This window comes from Myxine glutinosa, chromosome 1 (assembly GCF_964187855.1).
Source record: "Myxine glutinosa chromosome 1, kmMyxGlut1.1, whole genome shotgun sequence".
Classification (NCBI taxonomy): Eukaryota; Metazoa; Chordata; class Myxini; order Myxiniformes; family Myxinidae; genus Myxine; species Myxine glutinosa.
This window is the reverse complement of record NC_136261.1, coordinates 223,256,819-223,265,583: the sequence shown is the minus strand read 5'-3', so window position 1 is coordinate 223,265,583 and position 8,765 is coordinate 223,256,819.

The following is an 8,765-nucleotide window of genomic DNA, read 5'->3' as shown; positions in this document are numbered from 1 at the left end:
AGCAACGTACTTCCCATTACTCCAGCACCCTAAGACGATAGACCTAGCATACCACATCACCAAGTACAACATTGACGGGACTCTGCCATCTTGGACAGGATTCAACCAACTACTGTCTTGTGTTGAAGTTCCACCAAAGAGCGTGATAGGGTATCTCCCTGTCATTGATGCCACTCCGACTGAAATGAATACGGTACTAACAATACTGCAGAGAAGTGTTCAGATCGCCGACAAGTTACAGTTGGAAGCAGTCGTCATTGTCGTTGACCAAGCCATCTATTGCAAGGCACAGCTCATTAGATGGAAGAATGCACAGTTCATGAAGAGACTGGTAATTCGACTTGGGGCATTCCACACTGCAATGTCCTTTCTTGGCTGTATTGGAAAGAGATTTCGAGATGGTGGTCTCCTAGACATCCTGGTTGAGTCAGAGATTGTTGCAGTGGGGTCTGTGAATGGAGTGTTCAGCGGCAAGCATTACAACAGGGCAGTTCGAGCCCATAAGCTGATGTCAGACGCAATGCAGCAGATGCTCCTGGATGCATATTTTGAATCTATTCCAGAACATGAAGCGGGTAGAGTGAAGGAACTTTTGTCAAACTTAGCTGAAGCTTTCCCACATCCAAACTACCATGTCATTCTCAACAGTGACAAGTTCAAAGACTTCAAAACCTCCTTTGACAAATTCTTAGAAGCAAGTGACACCAAACCAACATTTCGCTTCTGGAGTTCATACATTGAGACGGTGGAGCTTCTCTAGCCCATCTCGAGTTTATCATGACGTCAATGCGCACTGGTTCGCTTGTACGCCACGTAATTGTCTTTGATGGGTTAAAATATCACCCCTTAAACACTTATTGGACCTATTAACAGTTTCAAAATAGCATTGGTAAACCACCATGGATCGTAGTAGCAACACCAATTACAAATATTGTACAAAAATTTAAAATTATGCAGGTTTTAAGGTCCAAAAACATGACTTTCTGATAAATGCATCAACAGCATGTTATTTTACCAAGTCGTTAAAACAACATTTTTACTACTTTTGGGGGTCTGAATTAATAAATATTGCTGCCAAGACCAATGTGAACATGACATCATATAGTTTGTGTTGTTTTTTTACTGTGTAAATGGGTATTTCAAATGTAACATACAATTGGTGTATACTGGTGTTTTGGGGCAGCGGTTCTCGGTAACGTACCACGATATCGCTTGTGAAAAAAAACAAGATGTTTTGGAGGTCATAAGGCTTCATCCCACACCCTTCTTGCCAAATCCCTAGGTTCAGGTCATGAAATCAAAAAAAAAAATAGATATCCACCCTATGGCCCTGTGTCTACAGGGCATTTATACAGCACGCGGACCACGACCCCTAAAGACAGGTGGTCAGTGTGCACGTGCACGTCTTAAGTGGACCTACCTGCACCTGTGATTGAAACAAGTACAAAAAGTTTTAATTAAAACAAAAGCCGCATCGATGTTACACAATTCTTTGTTTTCTTGTGACGTCATCGGAGCACGCGCACAGGGCACCCTGGGACACCTCGGCCATTTTGATACCCTCTCGAACAACGTCGTCAGCGGATTCACATTAAATAGTTTTTGTTCACGACCAGTCATGCCAATTTGCGGCGTATTTCGTTGTTCAAACAGGCCAGGCGTTAGGCCAGGAGTTAAGTTTTACAAAACGCCCAAACTTCTACTGAATCAGGGTGAGGAAACAAGAAATTTAAGTGAAGAGAGGCGGCGTTTGTGGAAGGCTGCCCCATCCAAAACCCCATCCAAAACCTTGATCTTTTCTTCCCCTGCTAATTTCACCCCAATTCCACTTTTTGAAATACCAACTTCTGTCCTGGAAGTCCTTGGTGTCCTTGTGCTTTATACTTCTCCCTCCCCCCCCCCCCCTTCCCATGCCTCCTCCCCCCGGGCCCTCTCTCTTCCACACATCTCCCTGCTCTCGGATGTTGTGTTTGTGTGCTTCCCCTTTTCTCCCTATCTTGTCTTCCGCTCCCTCTTTTTGTGTATTTTGTTTGTCTGGTCGATTTGTTTGTGAAGTAAATGTTAGCTCTTTCACGAGCCTCGATTCAGTATACAAAAAAAAAAAAAAAAAAAAAAAAAAAATGCCATGAGCACAAATAAAGAACATATAATACGTGATGAAAAGCGCTACAACCGAGCGTGTGCAACATCCGATGTTACTCTCCTTAGTAGCCGAACCGTGGGGAGACCAACTGCTTCATCAACACTTAGTGCTACGGACGAAGAGCCAGTGTCAAAAAAGTACACCCGATCACAGTTAACTGCATATGACAAAACAGAATGTTTCTTCTGTCAAGGTAAAATACAAGGTCCCTTGCACGAATGTCAATCAGCAAATATTGGAAAGCAGATAAAGGACATAGTACACCACTCCAACAACCAAGAATGGAAGGTTAACTATGCCACTGTCCTATCTGACAATGATGCGCTGTCACGTGATATTGTCTACCACAAGAAGTGCATCACCGAACAGTGGCAGTTTCTAAAGCAGGGAAATGCTGCAGACAGTGGATCATGCCCTAAGACAGCTGACCGCTGCAACACAGATGCCAGTGGGCCGACAGTACACCACATCACGGCTGAAATTGAATTCTTTGCCGAAATACAAGATCGCATCAACGAGGGAGAATTTATTCCAATGGACGAAGCAGAAAAGCTATACTTATCGAAGATGGAACAATACAACATCCAGTATGTCTCGAAGTTTAGTAACGCCAAGTCCGAGGGGAGGTGGCTACGACAAAATATCGAGGAAAATGTTAATCTCGTTCAGTTCACACCATTACCGAAGAAGCCTACACTGATACATTCCAAAGCTGCATAAAATGCTGCAGGTGATGAAGCTGTCAAGAACAACACATACGATGACATGAAGAAGTTATTTGAAGCAAGCAGAGTCCTACGTAAATTGATCCAGGAAACAAAGAAAGACCCGTGGGTTTTCACCGGAACACTCGAAAATAGTGAGCATTGCGTAGTGCCACAGGAGCTCCACAGCATGGTGCTTTGGATCATGAAAGGTACAACTACAGTTAAAACTGAAGCTCGTGCACAGGAGTTTAATAGATCTGCGTCAATCGTCTCTCAGCAAATAGTACAAGCCCACAAATCTAATCGGCAACTCCTGTATGACCCAAAATCACCAGTGGCTGCGTTTCGATCGACAATTGAAACTCCTATCACACTCGGCATCTCACTGTATTGTGACCACAAATGGCGAAGCCAGAAACTGTCAAATCTAGTTTCACAAGCCGGTTTGGGAGTTCCATACCGACGCGTAAAGCAGTGTGTCGCTCAAATTTCGGAAGGGGTACAGATGAACATGGAGAAGAACGATGGAAACTATTTACCACCAGGGCTTCACAAAAAACGAAGATTGCGATTCTCAATTGACAACGTTGATGCCAAGGTTGATACCTCTGATGGCAGGAATTCTTTCCATGCAACGGCAATGGCTGTGTATCAACGGGAACCCAGCATGGATGAAACCGTGGAGGTGGTCACAGAGTATGCAACCCCCACACACAACAAATCGGCAAGATCGTTGAAAGATGTCCCCATGACTGTCGTCCCACTGATTCCGAGCAACATAACAGGTACTCCTAAACCTCCCACGAGTCCTTCTTATCCGAACTTCAAACTGGGGATGAATGAGGAACAGCTCAGAGGACCTGCATTTGATGACCTATCATGGCTGTTGGTACGCCATTACCATCGCAATCATGCCAATCCAGTTATTGAGCTAGCTGAACCACACGACAGCTCTCGAGATGGTGAAGTGATTCATGTGCGACACCAACCTGTCCCTGTCTGGACAGCATATAATTCACTTCTGCGTACGTCAGCATCCAACACTGAATCTATCAAACTGGACAAAGTGCATGCACTGCCCCTCATAAATGCACCAGCCCATGAGTGGACGACCCTTACCACAGCCCTGACTCAGCTCTCTAATCTCAACAAACTGATGGCCTGAGACAATCAGGACAATGAGCCAATACTTGTGTGGCTAGATATGGACTTGTATAAAAGAGTTAGAAAACTGAGCTTCCTGGATCTACAGTTCCAAGCCAACATAATCCCAAGTCCCGGTCCTTTCCATGTAGTTCTCTGTGCCTTACGGTGTCTTGGAGCGACTCTTGAGAGCAGCGGTCTAGATGAAGCATGGATTGAAGCCGGCCTGTACAGTAGCGTAACTGTAGTACAGATACTGAATGGAAAGCACCACAACAGAGCCTTGGATGCTCACCAGATCACTCTGCAAGTTCTATTTGATTTGTGGATCGAGGCATTCTGCGAGCAACATCCAGTGCTACTCAACAAACTGACGTCTGCAATAGAAGATGTGAGAACAGAATGTCAAAATGGTCTGGATATAGCTCAAGCTCATCGTGAATTGGTGAACTTGGCATCCGATCTGAAGCTGGTGGAAACGCTAGAAGCATTCGACCACGAGAACGAGAAGTACCCGATGTACAAGTGGGCTCGTATGTATATGAGACAGGTCAACAACCTACTCCACTTCATGCGAGGTACCCGCGACCATAACTGGCTCTTGTACCTTGCCTCATTGGAAAAGATGTGCATCTACTTTTTCGCATATAACAGGCATGACTATGCACAGAACATTCCTGACTACATCGCACACATGTATCACCTGGAAAGCAGCCATCCCTCGATATGGCAAGAGCTCAAGAGTGGTGACTTTGTCGTCAGTACGAACCCTGTTGCATTCACATCCATTGGACCTGATCACGCACAGGAACATGTGAACAAGATCCACAAAGGTGAAGGTGCCATTTCTGGCTTAACCACCGATCCCCAGGGTCTGCTCAAATACTGCCTCGGCTCCCCAGAACTGGCAAGGCTGGCTGGAGAAACCGAGCGTATGCTAAACATATCAGATTCTATCCCAAAGAAGCACCACCAACACTCAGCATCTAAAACTGCACGACAGGAAAAGGCTGTGAGACAACTCAAGGATGTCATAGGCAGTGCAAACCCCTTCAATGCACCAGAACATGATGATGGATCTGAAATGAAGTTGGTCAACTTCGTCACCAAGCGGATAATGCCAATGGCAGTGCAGCGTGGTGTTTTGGACATAGAGGTACGCGGACACACGGCACTTGCAACATATGTTGATGAGAGGGTCAATGGAGACAAGAACATGTGGGACAAAATGTCGAAGCTCAAGTATCTGACTTGGAAAGATGGATGCAAAAGTATCAGTCTGAAGGCATCCTCTGAAGTAGTCAGCTTGAAAGCAACTAACTCCCTGTTCGTTCGCTTGCTGCTCGTTGCAAAGTCCTCAAGAGCACTGGACCTGCAGGACATTGTGGGAACACATGAATTTGCCCATTACAATGCAAGCTTAATGAGGCCCGATGGTTCTCTGCTACCTACTACAAGCAAGTCCACCCTCATCCATGAACTGGAAGGAGTGGTTTCGGGGACAGATACTTCTGAAGAATCCATAGAAGAGCCGATCATCCCACGTCAATCAGCACATGTCTTGACCAGCATCGTAATAGATGGCATGGCTCTCGTGCAGGAGATGGTTGTTCGGAAGGATGGTATAAAGTGTTGCCGAGACCTGTCAGGCTGTTTCATTCGAAGTGTTGACAACAAGTCGCGAGGCTACAGTGACATATACTTATTATTCGATAACTACACTGTTACAAACTCCATGAAGGACAGAACGAGACAGCTCCGAACAGCAGGAAGAGCACAAGACAAGGGATACAAAATAGAAGATTCCACACCTATCAAAGACTTTAAGGTATTCCTAGGAACCAAGGAAACCAAAGCCAACCTCGTGCTATACCTTGCACAAAATCTGTCCAGCTGTGCAAACTGCCGATCACTACCCACACACACAAAGGTGTTATGTCTTCCCAATCAAACATGGTGAACATCACAAGTACACAGGAGGAAGCCGACACGTTACTGGTCATGTATGCAGTAGCAGTGAGTAGTTTGGGTAATACACCACATATATACTCCTCTGACACAGATGTGTTGGTGCTCGCTCTGCGCAGGGTCCCAGACCTCAACACAGAGAGTCTCATCATCATGGGCTCTGGTGATCGACGACGGAAGATTAAACTCAAACCTATCTACATGGCCATTGGCGCAGAACGTGCAGCAGCTTTGCCAGGATTCCACGCGCTCACTGGATGTGATACCACTGGCCACATCCAGGGAAAGGGAAAGCCTACTTGCTTCAAATCCTTCATGAAGGCTAGTGATGACGTAATCCATGCACTAGCTGGGCTTGGTGTTGGTGTGTATCCATCTCCGGAGGTGTTGGCTGGTTGTGAAAAGTTCGTGTGTCAGCTCTTCAAACCTGGTTATGAATCAGCTAAAGCACTCCGGTGGCATATGTTCAAGCAACTCAAGGGCAACCAGGGTGTAGAGAAACTACCTCCAACTCAAGGATCCATAACTGAACACATTCTGCGAGCACACTTCCAAGCTAACATTTGGGTGCAGGACACAGTAGCTGTTCCAAGTCTTCTAGATCCAGTATCGTTGGGATGGAAACAACTAGATGACGGACGTTGTGTTCCTGTGACGTCGAAAGTTCCACCGGTACCAGAGGCTGTCGTCGGCCTCGTGAAGTGTTCATGTATTGCCAGCAAATGCAGTGGACGGTGTTCTTGCAAGACCAATAATCTGTCATGCACAGAGCTTTGCAAGTGTGAAGGTGCTGAAGGATCATGCACTAATGTTGCAAATGAGGAGACAGAGAGTGATGATGATGATGACAGCGACAGTGATGACTAATAACGTGGCAGTAATAACTAGCATCCGGATACATGTATAATTGAGCATCCAATTTGATATGTGTATGAACACCATTTGGTTTTCCCCATGATTGTTAGATACATAACATGCCTAGGTAAATTTCCATAACACAAGTATGTTGATAAATGGTTTGATTTTTCTGTATATGGTGGCCACCATCTTGGACTTATTCTACGACATTAATGAAAACATTGAAAACTTCTTAAAGAAGTAACATACTTGGTAGAAAAGAATATATTGTAATCACAAAAATGTCCTTAGCTTATCATTATACATGTACGTAAATAAATGGTTCAGATATTAAAATATCGTATTTTTTCGAAATTTGGTGGACGCCATCTTGGATGTTGTCAATGGATATGAATGAAAACATTGAAGACAGTCTATTTCATACAACCATATGTAGATACAAATATATTGTAATCAAAAGCATGTCCATAATAAGCTTATCATTGTGCATATATTGAATACGTTGGTTCAAATATAACGATTTATTGCTTTTTCGGTATATGCTGGCGGCCATCTTGAATTTTGCCACTGGACATAAATTAAAAAATTGGAAACAGGTTGTTTTGTGTTCAGTGTGATCATAGAAAGTAAAAAATCACAAGTTTCCAGATTCTATATGAACCGTTCACTAAATAACACAACGACCTACACTATAACATGCAAAATTGAACTTAACAATCGAATGCATCTCAATTTCATGGGTACAGGTGGGAAAGGTGATTTGATCAGTTGGAATAGTCTTTCAAAATAATGTAGAACTTCACTTAGTCTCTCATATATGACCGCCATCCTAAGCAACAAACACGATACACTTCATAGTGATTTTTGCTTATATGCAAGGTGGTATATGTCTATATATAGACTTTCTGTCCTTGATAGGGAAAGATGTCCTAGTTCTACACACTGGACATTTTTGTCCCCCGGCCCTCCGACAATGTCAGAAACAGGGATATTAAAATGACCTCCGTCCATTCGACCGACCGATCCTCCGTCCATGTACTATTGTCTTCACTGTATTTCAAACTAGAGCTTCCAGGGAAGCAGAACTCAACTTAACTGACGGGACAACTTCACACACCAAGTTTGATCAAAATCCATAAATATTTGTGGACGTTAAAGTCTTAACGTCGTTTCGGAGCTGAAAACAATATGGCGGCCTATGGCGGCCATTTTGTGACGGATCGGGTTGGAATGCAATAGCAACCTACCTTGTGTGGTAAGGGTTAAATATTCTAAGTTTGATCAAAATCTGTTAATATTTGTGGACGCTAGAGTGTTAACGTCGTTTTCATGACCAAAAACAAAATGGTCGCCTAGGTCCGCCATTTTTCAACGGATCGGGCTGAAATGTAATACCAACCTGGTCCTTGGGGTAAGGATGCTGCACGTCAAGTTTGATCAGAATCGGTTGATATTTGTGGACGCTGGAGTGTTAACGTCGAAAAGTTAACGGACGACACGATGACGACGACGACGATGACGACGGACGCCGGAGGGTTCACTATGTGATGAACTCAACTGGACGGAGTTAAAAACTGTTGAACATTTTGCTTCCTTATTGTAGATATCTATTTCTCATGACATTATCTGAACCTTATTAGACAACAGTTGTGATTGGCTGAATTCTGGTGTCGTGGCAACCTTCTCAGTAACTTGGCTTGTGAAACACAATATTTTTAAAACCGTTCAAGATTTAGCTTTCATATTACACAGATCTATTCCTAATACCACCCAAAAATGAAGGCCCTATTAATGTGGGAATTCAGGACACTCAACATGTCACCAAAAGCAAGTTTAGGAGGAGAGTGTGCAGTTAAGGTTAGGATTAGACTTAATTATTTTGTGCTGCACCAGTGTGCTTCCCTAGTTATTCAGAATATAATTAATTCCATGCCATACACTCAGCT